Source organism: Salmo salar, chromosome ssa14 (genome assembly GCF_905237065.1).
Source record: "Salmo salar chromosome ssa14, Ssal_v3.1, whole genome shotgun sequence".
In the NCBI taxonomy this organism is placed as follows: Eukaryota; Metazoa; Chordata; class Actinopteri; order Salmoniformes; family Salmonidae; genus Salmo; species Salmo salar.
Window position 1 is genome coordinate 101,905,448 of NC_059455.1, and position 23,081 is coordinate 101,928,528.

A 23,081-nucleotide genomic window follows, 5' to 3' on the forward strand; every position below is an offset into this window, starting at 1 on the left:
TCCAGACCTCCTCAGTGGTCAAGGAGTGACCATACTCTCACCAGTTGGGAGCTGATGAGGGAATATGAGTACCTACATCACAAGCAGAAAGAGATCAGGAGGCGTACTCAAGAGGGCGTACTCTAGGCCCTCCCAACCTGTGTCACCGCCGCTGGAGCACCGGTACCGCTGCTACTCTCCTGACCACCACAGCTCTAGGCCTCCCTGGCTAGAGCCATCATCACCACCATGAGAGCGCCATCACTGCCGGTCCTCCCCGAGTTAGCCAGGCTACTCCCCTGAGAGACACTTCTCCAGGACCTCCTGGCCTGAGTGTTCACCACCTCCACGAGACCATTGGACCACACTACGTCCAGAGGATGCCAAGGTATTTAACAGATCTTCGTCCTCGGTTGGGGTCTACGTCGTGTCTGCCAGAACATCGGGTGTGCCACCTCCCCCCGAGGTGATCCAGCCACTCTCAAAAGTCAACACTGTTTCTCCCCTGACCTAGTTGTCCAGTTCCTTTCCTTCCCGGGAGGGTTAGAATTACCCTCCCACCCGGTAGGGTTAGAGTTACAGTGTCGGGCCTACCTGGCAGGTGTAAAGTGACCAGGCTTTGAGTGTCCTGGCCCTCAAGTAGATCCAGTGTATCCTGCCTCCATGGTAGGTTTAGAGTTCCCATCCTTTTTATTTATTTATTTTTGTTTAACTTTTATTTAACTAGGCAAGTAGTTAAGAACAAATTCCTATTTACAATGATGGCCTAGTAACTGTCTTGTTCAGGGGCAGAACTACCGCTGAAGTTCTCTGAGACCCAGGAACCCGAAACCTTCTCATTCCATAATCCCATCTGAGTCTTCCAGAGCCCATGCAGTTGGGCCATGCTCCTCTCCCGTGTATCGAATGTCAAAGGCGGATCCAAGAAGGGCTCTGCCTATACTGTGGAGGGAAATATCATCTATCCAGCCATTTCCCTGTTCGCTCCCAACAGAGAAATGAGAAGGGTGCCTCCGCTGCCATGCAGATAGGTGTGTCCTTATTTCTAAATATCTCTCAGAAGCAATTCTCCATCCCAGTATTGATAACCATGAAGGGGATTACTATGTATGTAGAGGGCTTGATAGATTCGGGAGCAGCAGGTAATTTTATTGTTCACCAGGTAGTACAAGAGCTTGACATTGATCTAACACCTGTCACCCCTCCCTTAAGGATTAACACCCTGGACGGGCACCCATTGGGCACGGGCTTCATTACGCACCTGACACAGCGTCACCCTCCAGATTGGAGTCTTCCACACTAAACCATTCAACTCATGGAACTCTCATTCCCCAAACAGCCACTCATCCTCGGACACCCCTGGTTTGTCGTCACTAACCCTGCCATCTCGTGGCGACAAGGTGAACTACTGTCCTGGTCTCCTACCTGCTTCACCAGTTGTCTCAGCCTACCCTGCAGAGCCACCACCATTGAGGAATCTGCCTCTGCAGTGCCATCATCCATACCATCTGAATACGCCCAGTACAGCAATGTCTTCAGCAAAATCAAGGCCTCCACTCTGCCACCACATCGCCCAGGGGACTGGGCTATTGACTTACTCCCTGGAGTGTCCCCACCCGAAGGGCCATGTTTAACCCCCCCATCTATCCCGGAAAATGAGGCAATGGAGAACTACATTGATGAAACACTCAAATGGTTTCATTCGTCCTTCTTCCCGGCTGCGTCCAGCTTCTTATTTGTTGGAAAAAGGACAGTGGTCTCAGACGATGTATTAATTACCGTTCCCTGAATGACACGATGGTCAAGAACCACTTCCCTCTTCCTCTGATCACAGCGACCCTTGAACAAAAGGCATCTATACAAAACTCGACCTGCAAAGTGCATATAACCTTGTCCGTATACGTGAAAGCGTCGAATGGAAGATGGCCTTTATCACCGCACAAGGGCACTACGAAAACCTGTTCATGCCCTATGGCCTTACGAATGCCCCCGCCATCTTCCAATCGTTTTATGAACAAGGTTTTCCAGGATATGATCAACCGATTTCTCATCGTATACATTGATGACAACCTGATTTACTCCCACTCCCTGAAGGAACACATACAGCATGTGCAAAAGGCTCTTCAATGGCTCCTTGACCATAACCTTTATGTGAAGACTGAAAGAGCACCTTGTTTGTAACCTCAGGGGTCAGCATGGATGAGAACAAAGTCACCGCCGTCAGTAACTGGCCCAAACCCACCACCGTTAAGGAACTCCATTATTTCATTGGGTTCTCCCACTACTATTGCCTGTTCATTCGGAACTTCAGTTAAACTGTCGCTCCCTTCACTTCCCTTACCAGCCAAATGACCCAGACTCTTCAATGGTCTGATACTGACTGCTTTCAACAACTTGAAACACCTCTTCACCTCAGCTCCTGTCCTTCGCCAACGTTATCCTACCCTTCCTTTCACCCTGGAGGTGGATGCCTCCGGAGTAGGAGCCGTACTCTCTCAGCGGGTGGGAACACCTCCAAAATCACATCCCTGTGCCGCCTTCTCCAGGAAGTTATCCTCTGCTGAGAGGAATTACGATGTGGTGAACAGAACTCCTCGCCATCAAGCTGGCCCTCGAGGAGTAAGCGACACTGGTTGGAGGGGCGTACAACATCCCTTTCTCTTCCTAACAGATCATCGTAATTTGGAAAATATCAGAGGGGCCTAGAGGTTAAACTCCAGACAAGCCCGCTGGGCTATCTTCTTCACACGCTGCCATTTTCATGTTACTTATATCCCTGGAAAGAGAAACGTAAAAGCTGATGCTGTCTCCCGCCAGTTTGACCTTAACTCAGACCCTACACCCACTATTCCTTCCTCTTCCATTATGTGACCGTGGGAGTGGGAGGTTCACTATGCCATACAAGAATCCCTAACCTCAGACCCGGCTCCTCCTGAGACACCAGCTGGGAAGAGTTACGTACCTGCAGCTGTTAGACCCCAACTGATGCAATGATGTCACACGTCTTTGAGGTCAGGACATCTGGGAATTACACGAATCAACAAACTTCTAGCCTGTAAGTTCTGGTGGTCCTCACTGGCATCTAACATAAGGGATTATGTAAGGTTCTGGATTTATTTTCTTAGTCAACCTTGTGTTCTGTTTCCCTGTCTTCATTTTTGTTCATTGATTTCACCTGTGTTAGTTACTCACCTGGTCTCATCAGCTACTTATTTACTTCAGTTAATTCTGGTTTTGCCTTTGTGAGGTATTGTTCGTTTTGACTCTACTAAGCCTTTTCCCAGGTTGTTTGTAAGAACCAGTTATAGCCTTCAGTCCTAGTTGATTCACCTGCATGTTTGCCTACCTGTGTACGACCATTGCCTTTCCTTGACCACGATTCCTGCCTTCTGCCACAGCGAAATAAATACCTGCCGCGCTGCGCGTGAATCTACACCTTTTTCTCCCTGACTATTATTCATTACATTAATTGAGACGAAGTCTCCCTCAACTTGAAGAAGTATGGTTCATAATTCAGTTCAGATGGACATTTGTAAAAGTCTATGGAATTTTCATATGGAATAGCACTATTCGTTTTGACTGCATGTGCTTTAGTGCATACTGCCAAACAAAGGCAAAACGCAGTAACTACGTCATTTATTTTACTGCAAAATATGACATCAAGGTATTTTTCTGTGTAGACAGACAGCACTTTCTGATACCGATGATATTTTCTGATCAACTGGCTTGTTCCTGTGTCAGGAAACGAATACCACATTAATCAGATAATATACTTGGCCATTACAACAGATCAAATTTGTAGTTTTTGCATTTTGCCTTTGTAGGGCAGCATAAACTTATGCCATTTCAAGTTCACTACTGTCAACTTTCCTCCACACTGACTAGCTGACATGTGGCGTGCCGTCACGTCTCCGGAGGTTGTGGATTATGTTCTAAACTGAGCACTGACATCACTGTAACGGCTGTCTGTGGAAGTAGACCAAGGTGCAGCGGAGTTAGTGTTCATCTTTGAATTTTAATAAACGTAAGAACACTATACACACAAAACAAGAAAACCAACAGCCAAACAGTCCTGACAGGTGCAAAACAATAAATAGAAACAATCCCCCACCAAAACCCAAAGGAAAAACAGGCTTCTTATGTGTGACTCCCAATCAGCAACAACGAACTACAGCTGTGCCTGATTGGGAGCCACACCGGCCCAAAACAAAGAAATACAAAAACATAGAAAAATGAACATAGAACGCCCACCCAATGTAACACCCTGGCCTAACCAAAATAAAGAAGAAAAACCCCTCTCTATGGCCAGGGCATTACAATCACCCACAACAGTCTTACACAGTAATCCTATTTCCCATGTAAAACAGCCATTGAGTGACCAAAAAAACGCCATACTATATTTTCCCCATTAAAGTGCTCAGTTGAGAAAATGTACCGAGTCAGTTATGAACAAATTCTTATTTACAATAACGGCCTACCCTTGGAACCCAACAAATTAAATAGGTGAAAACAATATCATCTCTAACTATCAGTAAGGCTGAAGGACAGGCTAGGTGGGCACAGCAACATCCAATCCTGTCATTCATTACATCATCCTTTCACAAGTAATTTGTTTAACCAACCGTTTGTTCATTTCTGTGCTCGTGTGTGTGTGTGTGTGTGTGTGTGTGTGTGTGTGTGTGTGTGTGTGTGTGTGTGTGTGTGTGTGTGTGTGTGTGTGTGTGTGTGTGTGCAGAGAGATCCTGGGGAGGGGAGTTTCTGTCAGTAACTCAGGGATAAATAGAGAGGCAGAGCTCAGAGTTTGTCAGAAGTCTGACCTGACAGGGTCACACACAGGACCAAGCAGGAGCAGGACCTCAGCATTTTTACCAAATGGAGAAAAAGGAAGATGTTCAATACTGTTTGAAAGATGGAAACTCTTCTTGCAGAAAGGCTTTGCTATCGACATCTATCTACATAACACTGTACATCTTCTTCTCATTGATTTCAGCAGTTACAGTATTTTTGAACCTACTGGTGATCATCTCCATCTCTCACTTCAAGCAGCTCCACACTCCAACCAACCTGCTCATCCTCTCTCTGGCTGTGTCAGATCTCCTGGTGGGACTGATTGTGATACCAGTAATGACTGTAGCAATAATGGAATCATGCTGGGATTTTGGGGAATATTTCTGTGTGTTTCATATCTACATAGATTTCTTATGTACTTCTTTATCTCTGGGTAATTTGGTCTTGATATCTATTGACCGCTATGTTGCTGTGTGTGACCCCTTATTGTACCACTCTAAAATAACAACAAGAAGAATGATGTGTTGTATATCCGTTACCTGGTGTTGTTCTATCATATACGATGCTGCTATTATAAAAAACTTAGTAAATGTACAGGTACCAAGTAGGTGTTTGACAGAATGTTTAATTGTTGAAGGGTCAATCTGGGGTAATATCGTTGATATTGTAATTACAATGGTTGTCCCGTGCTCTATTATTATAACACTTTATATGAAAATCTTTGTGGTGGCCAGATCACAGGCCAGAAAGGTGTTTTCTAAAGAGGCTGCCAGTGTGTCTGGTGTTAAAACTGTACAGGCTAATAAGTCTGAGACAAAAGCAGCAAAAACTCTTTCTATTGTTGTTGTCAACTATTTCATTTGTTGGATTCCATTTCTATTCATTAACTTTTTTTATTTTATTTTAATTGACAATTTCTTATCATATTTCATATTTTTTTCTGCCACTTGTTAATTCCTTAATTAATCCAATAATTTATGCATTATTTTATCCATGGTTCAAAGTGACAGCTAAACTTGTATTAACTTTGAAGATAAGACGTTCATAGTTCCTAAAATGTTATACCCTAGGTTGGCAAACATAGCTTTGATATCATTTTGTTTTACAATTGTTGTAAGTATTTATTTCATATAGCAATACACTGGCATTACTTACCTCAGTGTTGTCATCATAGATACATGTGGTGTTGATACAGATTGATTTGGAATGGATTGGAATGGAATGACTTGGAGAAGGCCCTTGTTTTATAAAGGATACTGTAGTCATTATGGATTGTGTACTCCAAATACCTAAGGCTGTGGTTGTTCCGTGTTACTTAATGATAAATAGTAAGCTAATACTACATTTTGAGGACGTCATGAGTCATTCCATATGTTGTATAACATCTCCCTCTAGTGGCTCAATTGTGACACAACATCTTCCTCATGTGTAGTATAGTTGAAATGTACAATACTGCATGATATCAGATAACGTCCAGGACTAAATAAATTCTGTATTGGGTAACTAGTTGATGGTAAAATGTAAGAATATGCAATTATGGGTAACACTTTATAATAACATTCAGTAATAAACCATCTGTAAGGCATTTACAGTTTGCTCACCATTTAATATTAAGGCCACATTTGTGAAATGTTACTCAGCTAGGTATTCTCACATTTATAAATAACTACTACAGTAAATACATTAATTATTCAACACAACAGAGCAGGAGACCACAGTAGACTCTTCAACCTCAACATACTGGTTATGAACACTACCACTACTCTCACTACATCACTGCTGCTAGGTCAGGGGTCACACCAGAGCAGCCCTCTCAGATACTGTTTACTCTGAATTAATATAGAAATTGGGTAACACACTAAATTGTTTATAATGGATTAGTAAATCGTTTATTCATCATTTATTTATCATTTGTCTTATAATTATTTTAGTAAACTAGTTATTGACACATTTATTAACAACTTTTATACTCTGTAATAATGATTCATAAAATCATTCATATGATGTTTAATAAATATCCTTATGAACCATTTACTAATCATTAGTAAAGTCGTATTGCAGTCCCTAATCTAATGTGAGGACTATTCATACTTTCTTAATTCTTCATAAATGTTTTGAACAGTGACCAGTGTAATTCATCACAAGAAGATGGACATGCTATTGGTAGACATTCCAGCAGTACCTGATGCTCCTTAAGGTCTCAAAGTGACCTAGAACAAATCAATGGTTAAACAATAAGCACACAACACAGAGGATGTTAAAGGAAATATATTGAACATTTTATTACAAAACAGTCACACTGTTGTAGTAGAGTGCTGAAGGAAGTAACGTGTTTGTCTGAAAAATATAGCATTCTTGTTTCTAGGAAGTGACTGATTGCACTCATTAGTATCAAATCAAATCAAATTTTGTTGGTCAAAAACATGTGTTTAGCAGATGTTATTGCGGGTGTTGTGAAATGCTTATGCATCTAGTTCTGACAGTGCAGCAATATCTAACAAGTCATATCTAACAATTTCACAACTAATACCTAATACACAGAAATCTAAGTAAAGGACTGGAATTAAGAATATATGAATATACGGATGAGCAATGTCAGAGTGGCATAGACTAAGAGCAGTTCATAGACTGCTCACAGGGTAAGGGAACCAATATCTAAATACATAATTTAACTTAACATTACGTTTCAAGGGTTATTACCTTTAATATACTACAAAATCAAATCAAAATCAAATTTTATTGGTCACAAACACATGCTTAGCAGATGTTATTGCGGGTGTAGTGAAATGCATTTCTTCCTATCTCCAACAGTGCAGTAGTATCTAACAATTCACAACAATACACACAAATCTAAAAGTAAAATAATGGAATTAAGAAATATATAACATTTTTGGACAAGCAATGTCTGAGTGGTATTGACAAAAAAAACAGTAGAATACAGTATATATACAGTATACATATGAGATGAGTAAAGCAGTATGTAAACAATATAAAAGTGGCTAGTGTTCCATTATTAAAGTGACCAGGGATTCCATGTCTATGTACAGACTGTAGGGCAGCATCCTCTAAGGTGCAGGGTTGAGTAACCGGGTGGTAGTCGGCTGATTGGTGGAGTGCAGCAGAGATGGTGATACTTCTGGAAGGTTCTCCCATCTCCACAGAGGAACTCTGGAGCTCTCTCAGTGACCATCAGGTACTTGGTCACCTCCATGACCAAGGCCCTTCTCCCTGATTGCTCAGTTTGGCCGAGCAGCCAGCTCTAGGAAGATTATTGGTGGTTCCAAACATCTTCCATTTAAGAATGGAGGCCACTGTGTTCTTGGGGGCCTTCAATGCTGACGAAAAGTTTTGGTACCCTTCCACAGATCTGTGCCTCGACACATTCCTGTCTCGGAGCTCTACGGTAATTTCTTCGACCTCATGGCTTGGTTTCTGCTCTGACATGCACTGTCAACTGCGGGACCTTATATAGAGAGGTGTGTGCCTTTCCAAAAAAAAACTTTTTTATTTAACTAGGTAAGTCAGTTATATACAAATAATTTTTTACAATGACGGCCTACACCGGCCAAACCCAGAGGTCACTGGGCCAATTGTGCGCTATACTATGGGACTTCCAATCACGACCAGTTGTGATACAGCTGGATTTGAATCAGGGTGTCTGTGGTAACACATCTAGCACTGAGATGCAGTGCCTTAGACTGCTCCGCGGGAGCGCAAATCATGTCCAATCAATTGAATCTACCACAGGTGGACTCCAATCAAGTTGTAGAAACATCAAGGATGATCAGTGGAAACAGGATGCGCATTAGCTCAATTTCGAGTCGTATAGCAAAGGGTCTGAATACTTATGTAAATAAGGTATTTCTGTTTTTATTTGTAATACATTTGCAAACATTTCTAAAAACCTGTTTGTGGGGTACTGTGTGTAGATTGTTGAGAGAAAAAAAATATTTAGTACATTTTAGAATAAGGCAGTAACTTAATATTGTTTCTAAAAATGATAGTCTGAGTGGTTATCTAGGACCATGAAGGGACTAAGATGTTAACATATACTAGATTGACTCCTAAAAACCTTTACAAAACGTAAGTAGGTTAATATTGCTTCTAAAAATGATAGTCTGAGTGGTTATCTAGGACCATGAAGGGACTAAGATGTTAAAATATACAAGGGATCAGGGGATAGATGCTTTATTAGTACATATGCACAGTTATAAGCCCATTTATCTATAAAAGTGCTATAAGGTCAAGTGCTGAGTTGTAAAAACAAATTCAAATACATACAAACAAAAAGGAATACAACTATTATAAATAAGCATGCACCTGTTGAATATAAGAAAAACCACACAAACTTTATTTATTGTGTTTTTTGTTTGATGGTGCATCCTTCATCCAGCTCCTTGAGAACCCTGTAAACAAGTGCTGTCCCTTTCCATGGATCCTATCTGATCTGTTAAAACCGCTCATTCAGACCGCTGGGTGTAATTGTTTGTAGGTCTCTTATCCACCTACGTTCCACTGCCTTTCGCCGCCCACTGGTCCACCCAGAACACGACTGTAATCCTGATATATTGAGGTAGGTGACGGGGTGATCCTGGAAATGAGTGACTAGTTCTGTGTGTAGATGGGCCCGTTTGATATTGTATAGATGTTGTTTAAGTCTATTTTCTATTGTATACTGGGTTTCCCCAATGTAGTGTTTTTTGCAAAATGTGCACGTGATTATATATATGACATTTGGAGTGTAGAGTGAAATGGAGTCTAAAACTGGAGTGGAGGTCTTGCTTTATGGTTAGGGTTAGGGTTAAGGGTTAGGGGTTAGGGGTTAGGGGTTAGGGTTGGGGTTGGGGTTAGGGTTGGGGTTAGGGTTAGGTTTAAGAAAAAAATTGCCCTTCAGGAGGACCAAGTACACGGGCACATGTTCTCTATTTCTATTTCTCCTATTGATACATCATAAAGGTTAAAATTAGGGTTAGGGTTAGGGTTAGGTTTTGAATATAATTGTGTTTCATATCAACTAGCTTGTTTTACGGTGCACAGGCCTATCTCCTGTTCATCCCTCTCCTTCTGATGATGTTATTATATTTAGGTGTAGTACTTAAAATTGCCTGTAGATGTCCTCCTAAGATCATAAATAGACTAAAATTAGTTCTAAAATGCCTTTTTCTGGGTGACAGTACAGGAGCTGATGTGGTGAGATTAATTCAACCAGTGTTGTTAAATATGAACATAAAAGCAATATTGTGCATTTAGTTGGTTTTATTGTTTTATTCTGTTAAAAGAATGGAAAGACCTAAAAAAAGGAAGATACCAAACTAAAACCGAACAAAACATAAATATATAGAATATAAATATATAGAATATAAATATATAATATAAATAAAACCATGTTCTTCTGCATCCATTTTCCTGTCTGTTAAAACCCATTTTCTAAAACCTCTCGTTCAGTCCATTTGGCGTTATTGTCTGTAGGTGCTGGATCCACTCCCGTTCTGCCCTCTTTCGCTGCCCACAGGTCCAGCCTATATATGACTGTAACCCTGATATGGTGAGGTGAGTGATGGGGTGATCCTGGAAGTGGGTTATTAGTGTCGTTTGTAAGTGTGCCCTTTTGATGTTGTACAGGTGTTGTTTGAGTCTGGTTTCTATAGTGTGTTTGGTTTCTCCAATGTATTGTTTATTGCAGAGTGTGCATGTAATGATATAAATAGCGTTATGTGTGTTCAGTGAATAAGATTGTTGTACTGGTGCTGATGTATGGCTGTGTGTGTTTGTAATGAACTTTATCTGTTGAAAATGGGAATTGTGAGATTTGGGGTCTTGTGGTGGCTTACTACTGAATCTAGCTGTGGTGAGGAGGTCCTTTAAATTTTTGTTTTTCTGAATGCTGAAATTACTCTGTATGGTTTAAGTGGTATGTAAGTGTGCTGAACTGTAGAGAAGTTGTGTTTGATTGATTAGGGTTAGGGTTAGGGGGTTAGAGGTTAGGGTTAGGGGTTTGGTTGAGTTTGGGGGTTGGGGGTTAGGGGATTAGGGGTTAGGGTTAGGTTTGAAAAAACAACATCGTGTGCACTGGCACAAACAAAACTTTAAATAAATGTAAAAACCTATATAAAATACCTTAATTAAACGGGAGGGAAAAAGAAAAAAGAGAAAAAAAATTATTTATAAACAGATTATCCGAAGATAAAACCTGGAGGTTTTGCAACCCAAGATAAATCCCTAGGATTAACCAAACTGATTCAAGACCACCAACCTGAAGTGGGATGGTCCATAGACATACAGGGGTTGAAGTTCGGCACCCAGCTCCAAGAGTTGGAATATGAAGGGTGATATAAGGAGTCCAGGGGGTACCGGGGTTTAGAATTAGATGAGGTATAGAAAGTTAGATAAGGGGTATAATGGTTAGGGTTAGATAGAAAGGTATAAAGGTTAAGGTTAGATAAAAGGGTATAAGGATTAAGGTTACAAGACAAGGGAATTAAAGGTTTAATAATGAAATATAAAGGGTAAACTGAGGGTTAGATAAGGGATGTAAAGGTTTGGGTAGGTAAAGAGGTATCAAGGTTAGGGTTAGATAAGCAGGTATAAGGGTTAGGGTTAGATAAGGGGTATAAAGTTGAGTTTCTAAGGGATATAATGGTTACATAAAGGATACAGGTTAAGGTTAGAGGTTATAAGAAATTATAAGGGGTTAGGGTTAGATAACAGGGTATCAAGGTTAGGATTAGGTAAAGCGGGTGTAATGGTTAGGGTTAGATAAGGGGATATAAAGGTTAAGATTAGAACTAGAGGGTTATGAGGGGATTAGATAAAGGGATATGAGGTTTCGGGTAGGGGTTAGGTAAAAAAATATGTAAATGGAAAAATAAGGGTTGGGGCCTAATAACCAGGGATTGGGGTTATGTTAGGATCAATCCAGAATCAGTTTTAGATCTAGGGTCTGGGGGTTAAGGTTAGGCATGAGGATCTAGGGTTAGGTAGATAATTAGGATTTTAGAATTAGGGTTGGAATATTGTCGTTAGGCTTAGGTTGGGGCTGGGGTTGGGGGTTGGGGTTAGGTTAGGTTAGGTTAGGGTTCAGGGGTTAGGTAGGTTAGGGTTTAGGGTTAGGGATACTGGTTAGGTTACTAGCTCTATGATAAATTCAGTTTTTTGGTGGTTTTTTAACCCTGGGTTAACTCGCCAATGATCTCTGTTATTGCTACCAGTCTGGTGTTTTTGGGAGTTTTGTGTTTGTGGATATGTGAGATGTATGGAATGGTTTCCCTACTCATAAGTTCTTGCTTCGGCTTTTAATCCAAGTGGAGCCAGAGATCTTAAGGTTGGCTATCCGACTTGGATTCAGCGGCCTTTCTCTGCGGCTATGGTCCAGGTAGAGCATTCTGGCCCAGTGATGACGGGTGTATAATGGTGTGTTTAAATTGTTGTAACTAAATGTGTTGACAGTTTTATTCTTGGTGATTGTATATAGATGTTGTTTGAGACGTGTTAGATATCTTTTCCGATCCAGTTTCCCCCACATAGATTTTCATAATACAATTAAAGATTACATTAGACCATATGTTGAGTATGCTAGTTTATGTATTCATCAAGTTGTGTGATTTGGCTCGGTGTGCGTATGGGTTGTGTGTTCTGTCAGTTGTCTGTTGGTGCTTTCAGTGGGTACTGGGAGAGAGTACTCTGTTTGAAAATGTTGCATTGACTCAGGACCTTCAGATTAGGATTCCTCCTGTATGCTGAGAATTAAGTCGGAATGGTTGTAGTGGGGGAAGGCCTGTTGTGTGTTAGAAAATCACTTTTCAGTCTTGAATGTATACGTTAGTTTTTATGTGTGAATAAAGGTCTGATGATTGGTAGCCTCTTGGGTTTCGGCCCCCGTCCCCAATGTTAGGGAATGGGGTTTTGGGGAAGTCTGGGGGATTTAGGGTTTAGGGATTGTGGTTAGTATTACGGTTATGGTTAGGTAATTCAAGTTCTAGGGTTACGGAATTTATTTAGGGTTAGCTGTGGATTACGAAATTGTGTTGGTTAGTTTAGTGGTTAGGTTAGGTTATGCTTAGGTTGGGTGGTTAGGTTAGGATTATGGTTGGGGGTTTTTAAAATTGTTAGGGTTAGGGTTTGGTTAGGGTTAGGTTTTGGTTAGGTTTATGGTTTGGGGTTGTGGTTAGGGTTGTGGTTAGGGTTGGGGTTAGGGTTAGTGCTCAGAACAGTGCCCCCTGGGTTGAAGGTTTAGAAGGAAAGGAGGCAATTATTGATTTTGAATTACGCTTGCTATTGTGTCCGCTTTGATGTATCTCAGTGACCGCTTGAGTCCCCCTCCTCCTCAATGCCTCAAATAGTATGTGTGTAGCTGTGTTGAAATCAGTCTGTTGGAGTGCATAATCTGTAGAATCGGATGAGTTGTGATTTGATCCCCCTAAAGGTATGTTTGGGGTGGAAACTGGATCCCGGTGGAGTAATGCATGCGAGTGTCTGTTTCTTTGAAATAAACTTTAGTGTGTGGAGGTAAACTATGGTTGCTTCAGTGTCTGGAAAGACAGTGTGTGTCTAAAAAATGTATTCTATGTGGGTGTATGGATATATTTAACCTGTAATGGTGGGATGATGATTGTTCAAGATGTCCTATGAATGTGGTGAAGTCCTGTGGTGATTGTGTTGCCAACAACCCGAAGATGGTCATCCAGGTAGCGTTTGTAGTATCCAAGGGGCAGTGGGCATTTTTCCAAAGCTGTAGTCTCCCAGTCCGCCATGTATATGTTTGCGTATGCTGGAGCGAGGCTTTTTGCTCCATTGCTGTCCCATGAATCTGAAGATAGTATTGGTTATTAAATGTAAAATCATTGTTTTTCAGCCCCAGTTCAAGTAACTGTAAGATGTGTTTGTCTGGTCTCTGTCTATCTGGATATCTTCGGAGTGCTGCTTCCACTGCTGCCATCCCTGGGGATGTCTATGTTCTGTAAGGAGAGAGTCTATGTCCATGGTGAACTGGTATGCCTGTGCTGGAACCCGGATTGTGCGAAGTGTGTACTATGAAATGATATGTGTCCTTAATATAGCTGGCATGTTTTTTGTGAGATGGGGTTGAGAAAATGATCTATGAATTCGGCTGCTGGAGATGACTCACCACCACAATCAGAGACGATGATCTTCCCAGTAGGGACCCGAAAAGGAACAGTCCACGTCTCTGGTGTTTTGTGAATTTTTGGTAAAAGGTAAAAGAGTCTCTGTCTTGGTATATCAGGTCCATCTAAGTATACTTTCTGTCTATGTTAGATGAATTTATTTTTATATAAGGTCCGCTATATCTGTCTCACTAGTGTCTGTGTCTCCATCTGTTATGGAAGTGGGAATGGAAGTGTAGTGTTGTGTATTGGAAAGTTGGCGATTGCTTCCAAGAGATATTGCTGATTATCCATTATCACTATCTTGGCCTTTGTCTGCTGGTTTAATTGTTATATGTTTGTTTTGTCTTAGCTGGGTTATAGCTAATCTTTCGTCTTGTGTAATGTTATGTGAAGTTGTAATGGTAGAAAGCTATGTAAATCTCTAATAATCTGTGTATTAGTTTTAATAAGTTTTCTAATTGGTTGTGATAGTTTCTTTAGTGAGGGTTCCCATTTAGATCTTTCAGTGAATGGTTGGGTAATAAAATCAGTAGTATAGTCAAAATGGTCTAATAACTTGAGGTTTCTATGGAATCTATGGATGTCCTTTGCAGATCCCCATAATCCAACCGCCGATCGGTTCGGGACAGTTAGTCCCCTCTCCAGCAGCCGAGAGTCTCAGAAGAGACAGAACAAATACTGTGGAGAGTTCATAATATTAGTGTATTGGTGGAGGGACTGTCCTATGCGCCCCTCCTCTACCACTTTAGCTGAGTTGCCCAATGTTTCAGTATTTTAGCTGCTGTACTTGTGTCCAATGTATGTAGTCATGATTTTCAGTGATGAATTCTGAATGGTCTATTTCCAGTAGGGCATTGTAATGTGTAGTGATGTATGTGTTGATATGTTTCAGCATGTCCTTCTGTTGACGTGTGAGGTTGGGTGAGAAGTTGATGATTGGCCAGTAAATGGTGGCATTTGGGTACATGACTGTGGCTTTATTGTGGAGTATCTGTAGTTGGCTTATGGGTGTTGATTTCCTTTCCTGGTCTTTGTTATTCCCTAGTGACAGTACAACCACCTTAGTATTGGGGTTTGGGATTGACTTTGCCAAGACCCCAGTAATGTGATGAAATTGTGCTCCTGGGTAACTATCTATCTGAATATCTTTATAAGGGTGTGGTGGAATTCTACTAGGTTAGAATCTCCTATAACGATGACCGGTTTATGTGAAGTTATATGCCAATCATATGTCTTTCTGGTGCTCAAATTATGTCTGGTTGGTCGGTACAATAATCGGGGAGATGGTGGAGATGTTGGGGTGGAGTGTCTCGGTATAGGCTGGGGAGAGAGTCTTACACTGGGTTCTTGGCCAATCTTTTCCCAATACCCAAGATAGGTGGGTGGGTACCATGTTTCCAATCTGTGGAGAGAAAAGTATTGGAGATGTTTCAGAGGGGAAGTTGAGTTCCAATCTCACCCTGGGCTCTTTGGGGAGCCCATTGTTTGGAGAGCATACTAGGTGGGGTGGGTAGAGGGGGGTCTGGTGTTGGGGAATTAGGTGTTGGGGGGGTTCAGCCGGGACATTACTGGGATTGAACTTCCCTTTGGTCTGTCCGATCATCATATTTTTATCACCCTTAGCCCCCTTTCTCCTTATTCCTCACCTCAGTGGGGTTTATGGGTATGTTTGCTTGGGTCTCTGTGAAAACAGAAGTGGAGATGTTAGTGTCTGGGCTGAGTGGGCCTGAGATATTCAAGTCAGAGTACACTGCCACATTACTGGATCTAGGTTTATTGGGTGGTTGTGCTGTCCCTATTGCCACGGTGGGTGGAGAGATGGTTGGAGTTGCCACTTGCTCCGGTGTGTGGATCACTTGGGCCTCAATTGTAACTGTCTTTGGTTTTGTTGTCGTATGTGAGTTTTCAACTACGATGGATTGTAGGGGTGGGAAGTCCTCTTCTATTAGCTCAAAATTAATCATAAATGGGTAAGTGTCAGATCGGGGTGATATACTGGGCTGGGCAATTGTTTCTAGGTGCTGAGTTGTTGTAATTACTTGACTGGGCTGAGGGAATATGAGGTTCGGTGTTCCCCCATCCCTTTCTCCTGCGTGGTGTGTGGAAGGGTTTTGTTTGGCAGGCTGACAAATGGGGGCCACAGTGTCTGAAGCGCATTTCTCATTACTCGGTCTAGGGGCAATGTTTGGGGTTCTTCCAATTTGGCCGGATCTGGGACTCTGTTGTGTAGTTTGGGCTGCTGCAGGTTTGGTCAACCTGACAGCCATCAGTGATGGGATTTCTTCGATTCGGGTTTTGTTTGGAATGTCCTATCATCTGGGTCGGTGGTCTAGGGTACTTAGTAGCTCGTGGAGGAAAACCTCCCGTTGGGGTGGGGAAGTGGTGTAAAATGGCTGAGGTGGGAAGAGGAGCCCCTATAGCTACTGGGCCCTTTAAGAGCGCTATCACTGTAGGGGCTGTGCTATCTCTGCAATCTGTGTTTATACCTGTGTTCCGCCCAACGAACTGCTGTCTGACGCTATCGTTGAAGGGAAAGCCTGTAGGGAGCATGTGTTCGGTGTGGTCTCATAATGTTCAAGCAAGATATGCATGTTTTCCAACATCCAATTGTTCGTGTTTACTGCCACTTTCTGCTTTGTAGACATGTTTGGTGAGGATGGTTTAATAAAATCTGTCAATTTCCTTACGTGTTTCATCATTCCCACTGGAAAGGTCTGTGTTTCCAGTGCATGTAGGATAATGTGTTTGTGGTGCGTAGCTTGTATCAGTTTAAAATAAGTCTTGGTTATGTGTTGGATGGAAGGTGTTATGGTTAGTGCTGTGTTATGTTCTATGGTGTGAGTGTTAGTCTCCCCCTCTTCTGGAAGGGGTATCTAAAACAGTGAACCTATTACTGTGCATATTTAATCCAGTTAATGTTCACTGACATACAAGAAACCTACTTCAGGTGTGCTTACCCCCTTTAGTTGGATCGGAGTCTTTGGAGAAAGGAGTGTTCCTCAGGTGGGGATAACCACCAACTGGTTATATCACTTTAAAAAAGGTGGTACCATCCTAAAAATGTTTTTATTAATTCCTCCTCGTTTGTTGTATGTTCACTGGGAGCGACCCAGGTAGTTCGTGTCCGTGGTCGTCTTCTTGATTTCCTGAGGATCTTCTTAGGATGTTTTCTTTGTTGGTTTTAGGGTTTGTTTGTTATTTGTTTATGTCCTCCCAATAACTGGATTAAAAACTATGCTTTATTGTTAAAAGGTATATCTAAGAACAGTTTTTAATAAATTCGCTGTATCAAATAAAGAAAGTAGAAAGAAAAAAGTGCCTGACGTTTCATATAAATGCTTCTTCAGAGCTAAGGGTGGCTATGTTTGGGGAGCAGAATATAAACCCTAGAAGAAGGGGGGGAAAAGAAGGGGGGTGGGGAAAAGGGGTTGTTCTTCCAATTAGTAGTCCTATGTAGCAGCTATTGGTTAATACACCACACTAACCTAAGTCAGCTGTGAAAGTAGATGTGTCACCAACTGATTGGTTGCTGATTTAACGCAAGGTAGCCTACCTTGGAACAATGGGAAAATATAGAAATGAAAAAGATAGAACAGAGGGGGAGGAAAAACGGGGGAGACATACATCAGTGTGTACTTTAAGAAAATTGTAGTAAATAATAAAAATAAAAATAAAAAATATATATACAATAGTGGATCTTAGTGGCCCTGTAATAAAATCATGGAAGGCTACTACCCTCCTACTGTGATATGAGCTACTACTACCACCACCTCGGTTTAATCCTGACATCACATATCTCTATAGCTAAACGGTCCATATCTTGGTATATCCTATATGTGTGGTATTTTGTCTGGTTTTTCTCTAACTGGTTTGTTAAACCATTTTCACCACTGGGTATACTTGTGTACCTTTAAGAGAATACTGGTCTATGATGGGTGGGGTTATGCAGATATATGTGAGTGGTATCTCATGGTCTTTCTACTAAGTGGTGTCAACCATGAGAGGGATTCCCATCTCTCATATAGTCTAACTCAATGGAGATCGCTTGATAAGTTAAGTGTGTCTACTGTCTAAAACCAGAGAGACAAACAAAAGAACAAAAACCAATCAAACCCCAATTATCTTAACTGGTCAATTCTTACAATCGTGTGGTTATGTTCCTAAACACCCTCAGCCCAAGAAGTAATGTTAATTTTATAGACCTCTTCACAAACTGCCTACAGTGCAGTGGGTAAATTGGGCATGATGAGAAATGCAAGTATTTTCATAATTCCAGGTGGGATAACAGATGGAGAGAGCACAATGGCACTGGCTAGGTTAGGTTTATGATAAATTCTGTTTTTTGGTGGTTTTATACCCTGTGTTGCACTGGCCTATTGTGATCTCTGTTGTTGCTACCAGTCTATGTTTATTGGGAGGGTTGTGTTTGTGGATATGTGAGATGTATGAATGGTTTCCCTACTCATAGTTTGCCATTTAATCCAAGTGGAGCCAGAGATCTAAGGTTGGCTATCCACTTGGATTCAGCGGCCTTTCTCTGGGCTATGGTCCAGGTAGACTGTTTCTAGCCCAGTGATATTGAGGTGTATAATATGGTGTGTTTGGAAGTGTGTAACTAAATGTGTTGACAGTTTATTCTTGGTGATTGTATATGGATGTTGTTTGAGGGCGTGTTAGAATTGTCGATCCAGTTTCCCCCATAGGTTTTTTTTGCATAATGCACGGTGATTGCATAGACTATGTTGGTGCTATTTATGTTCATCAGTTGTGTGATTTGGCTACCGGTGTGTGCGTATGGAGTTGTGTTGTTTGTCAGTTGTCTGTAGTAGGTGCTTTCAGTGGGTACTGGGGGAGAGGGCCTGTTTGAAAATGTTGCATTGACTAGGAGATCCTTCAGATTAGGATTCCTCCTGTATGCTGAGATTGGTCGGAATGGTTGTAGTGGGGGAAGGCCTGTTGTGTGTTAGAAAATGCACTTTTCAGTCTTGAATTTACGTTGGTTTATGTGTGAATAGGTGCTGATGATTGGTAGCCTCTTGGGTTCCGGCCCCGTCCCCAATGTGGGAATGGGGTTTCTAGGGGAAGTCTGGGGTTAGGGTTAGGGTTGTGGTTAGGGTTAGGGTTATGGTTAGGGTTATGGTTAGGGTTAGGGTTAGGGTTAGGGTTAGGGTTGTGGTTAGGGTTAGGGTTAGGGTTGTGGTTGTGGTTGGGTTAGGGTTAGGGTTAGGTTTATGATAAATTCTGTTTTTTGGTGGTTTTTTGTCCCTGTGTTGCACTGGCCTATTGTGATCTCTGTTTTGCTACCAGTCTGGTGTTTATTGGGAGGGTTGTGTTTGTGGATATGTGAGATGTATGAATGGTTTCCCTACTCATAGTTTGCCATTTAATCCAAGTGGAGCCAGAGATCTAAGGTTGGCTATCCACTTGGATTCAAGCAGCCTTTCTCTGGGCTATGGTCCAGGTAGAGACTGTTTCTAGCCCAGTGATATTGAGGTGTATAATACTGGTGTGTTTGGAAGTGTGTAACTAAATGTGTTGACAGTTTATTCTTGGTGATTGTATTAGATGTTGTTTGAGACGTGTTAGAATTGTCGATCCAGTTTCCCCCACATAGATTTTTTTTGCATAATGCACAGGTGATTGCATAGACTATGTTGGTGCTATTTATGTTCATCAGTTGTGTGATTTGGCTACCGGTGTGTGCGTATGGGTTGTGTATGTTTGTCAGTTGTCTGTAGTAGGTGCTTTCAGTGGGTACTGGGGGAGAGGGGCCTGTTTGAAAATGTTGCATTGACTAGGAGATCCTTCAGTTAGGATTCCTCCTGTATGCTGGAGATTGGTCGGAATGGTTGTAGTGGGGGGAAGGCCTGTTGTGTGTTAGAAAATGCACTTTTCAGTCTTGAATGTATCGTTGGTTTATGTGTGAATAGGTGCTGATGATTGGTAGCCTCTTGGGTTCCGGCCCCGTCCCCAATGTGGGAATGGGGTTTCTAGGGGAAGTCTGGGGGTTAAGGTTAGGGTTGTGGTTAGGGTTAGGGTTATGGTTAGGGTTGTGGTTAGGGTTAGGGTTAGGGTTAGGGTTGTGGTTAGGGTTAGGGTTAGGGTTGTGGTTAGGGTTGTGGTTAGGGTTAGGGTTATGGTTAGGGTTATGGTTAGGGTTAGGGTTATGGTTAGGGTTATGGTTAGGGTTGTGGTTAGGGTTGTGGTTAGGGTTGGGGTTAGGGTTAGTGTCAGAAACAGTGCCCCCTGTTGGGGTTAGGAGGAAGAGGCAATTGATTTTGGATGACGCTTGCTATTGTGTCCGCTTTGATGTATCTCAGTGACCGCTTGGAGTACCCCCTCCTCCTCAATGCCTCAAATAGTATGTGTGTAGCTGTGTTGAAATCAGTCTGTTGAGTGCATAATCTGTAGAATCGGATGAGTTGTGATTTGGCGATCCCCCTAAAGGTATGTTTGGGGTGGAAACTGGATCGGTGGAGTAATGCATGCGTGTCTGTTTCTTTGAAATAAACTTTAGTGTGTAGGTAAACTATGGTTGCTTCAGTGTCTGGAAAGAAAACAGTGGTGTCTAAAAAATGTATTCTATGTGGGTGTATGATATATTTAACTGTAATGGTGGGATGATGATTGTTCAAGATGTCTATGAATGTGGTGAAGTCCTGTAGATTATGTTGCCACCCCCGAAGATATCATCAGGTAGCGTTTGTAGACCAAGGGAAGCAGTGGGCATTTTTCCAAAGCTGTAGTCTCCCAGTCCGCCATGTATATGTTTTGCGTATGCTGGGCGAACTTTTTGCCCATTGCTGTCCCATGAATCTGAAGATAGTATTGGTTATTAAATGTAAAATCATTGTTTTCAGCCCCCAGTTCAAGTAACTGTAAGATGTGTTTGTCTGGTCTCTGTCTATCTGGATATCTTCGAGTGCTGCCTTCCACTGCTGCCATCCCTGGGGGATGTCTATGTTCGTCTAAGAGAGTCTATGTCCATGGTGAACAGGTATGCCTGTGCTGGAACCGGGATTATACGAAGTGTGTCTATGAAATGATATGTGTCCTTAATATAGCTGGCATGTTTTTTGTGAGATGGGGTTGAGAAAATGATCTATGAATTCGGCTGCTGGAGATGACTCACTACCACAATCAGAGACGATGGGTCTTCCCATAGGGACCCGAAAGGACAGTCCACGTCTCTGGTGTTTTGTGAATTTGGTAAAAGGTAAAAGAGTCTCTGTCTTGGTATATCAGGTCCATCTAAAGTATACTTTCTGTCTATGTGAGATGAATTTATTTTTATAAAGGTCCTCTATAATCTGTCTCACTAGTGTCTGTGTCTCCATCTGTGTGGAAGTGGAATGGAAGTGTAGTGTTGTGTATTGGAAAGTTGGCGATTGCTTCCAAGAGATATTGCTGATTATCCATTATCACTATCTTGGAGCCTTTGTCTGCTGGTTTTTAATTGTTATATGTTTGTTTTTGTCTTAGCTGGGTTATAGCTAGTCTTTCGTCTTGTTAATGTTATGTGGTTTAATGGTAGAGCTATGTAAATCTCTAATAATCTGTGTTTAGTTTTAATAAGTTTTCTAATTGGTTGTGATGTTTCTTTGTGGGTTCCCATTTAGATCTTTCAGTGAATGGTTGTAATAAAATCAGTATTTCAAAATGGTCTAATAACTTGGTTTCTATGAATTTATTCCTCTCCCCATATCCGCCCATCGGTGTCGGGACAAGGTTAGTCCCCTCTCCAGCAGCCGAGTCTCAGGACAGAACATACCGTGGAGAATTCATATTTGTGTATTGTGGGGGACTGTCTTGCCTTCTCCTCTACCCTTTAGCTGAGTTGCCCAATGTCTTCAGTATTTTAGCTGCTGTAGCTGGTGTCCAATGTATGTAGTCATGATTTTCGTGATAATTCTGAATGGTCTATTTCCAGTGGCATTTAATGTGTAGTGATGTATGTGTTATTGTTTCGCATGTCCTTCTGTTGACGTGTGAGGTTGGGTGAAAGTTGATGATTGCCATAAATGTGGCATTTGGGTACATACTGTGGCTTTATTGTGGATATCTGTGTTGCTTATGGGTGTTATTTCCTTTCTGGTCTTTTTATTTATCCCTAGTACACACAACCACCTTAGTATTGGGTTTGGGATTGACTTTGCCAAACCCCAGTATGTGATGAAATTGTGCTCCTGGGTAACTATCTATCTAATATCTTTATAGGGTGTGGTGGAATTCTACTAAGGTTAAATCTCCTACTAACGATGAGTTTATGTGAAGTTATATGCCAATCATATGTCTTTCTGGTGCTCAAATTATGTCTGGTTGCTCGTTACAATAATCGGGATGGTGGAGATGTTGGGGTGGAGTGTCTCGGGTATAGGCAGGGGAGAGAGTCTTACCCTGGGTTCTTGTCCAATCTTTTTCCCAATACCAAGATAGGTGGGGGTGGGTACCATGTTTCCAATCTGTGGAGAGAAAAGTATTGGAGATGTTTCAGAGGGGAAGTTGAGTTCCAATCTCACCCTGGGCTCTTTGGGGCGCCCATTGTTTGGAGACATCTGGTGGGGTGGGTAGAGAGGGGGTCTGGTGTATGGGAATTGGTGTTGGGGAGGGTTCCCCTTACTGGGATTGACTTCCTTTGGTCTATCCGATCATCATATTTTTATCACCCTTGCCCTTTCTCCTTATTCCTCACCTCAGTGGGGTTTATGGGTATGTTTGCTTGGGTCTCTGTGAAAACAGAAGTGGAGATGTTAGTGTCTGGGCTGAGTGGGCCTGAATATTCAAGTCAGTACACTGCCACATTACTGGATCTTTTTTGGTGGTTGTCTTCCCTATTCCACGGTGGGTGGAGAATGTTGTTCCACTTGCTCCAAGGTGTGTATCACTTGGGCCTCAATTGTAACTGTCTTTGGTTTTGTTGTCGTATGTGAGTTTTCAACTACGATGTTGTAGGGGTGGGAAATCCTCTTCTATTAGCTCAAAATTAATCATAAATGGGTAAGTGTCAGATCGGGGTGATATACTGGGCTCCAATTGTTTCTAGGTGCTGAGTTATTGTAATCTACTTGACTGGGCTGAGGGAATATGTTCGGTGTTCCCCCATCCCTTTCTCCTGCGTGGTGTGTGGAGGTTTTGTTTGGCAGGCTGACAAATGGGGGCCACGTGCTCTGCGCATTTTCTCATTACTCG

At 41.9% G+C, this 23,081-nt stretch overlaps 1 pseudogene; it reads left to right on the forward strand.

The window, feature by feature from the left end:
- The first annotated feature begins 4,655 nt into the window (after nt 1–4,655).
- On the forward strand, nt 4,656–5,815 carry LOC123726605 (trace amine-associated receptor 13c-like; annotated as a pseudogene).
- The last annotated feature ends 17,266 nt before the right edge of the window (nt 5,816–23,081 follow it).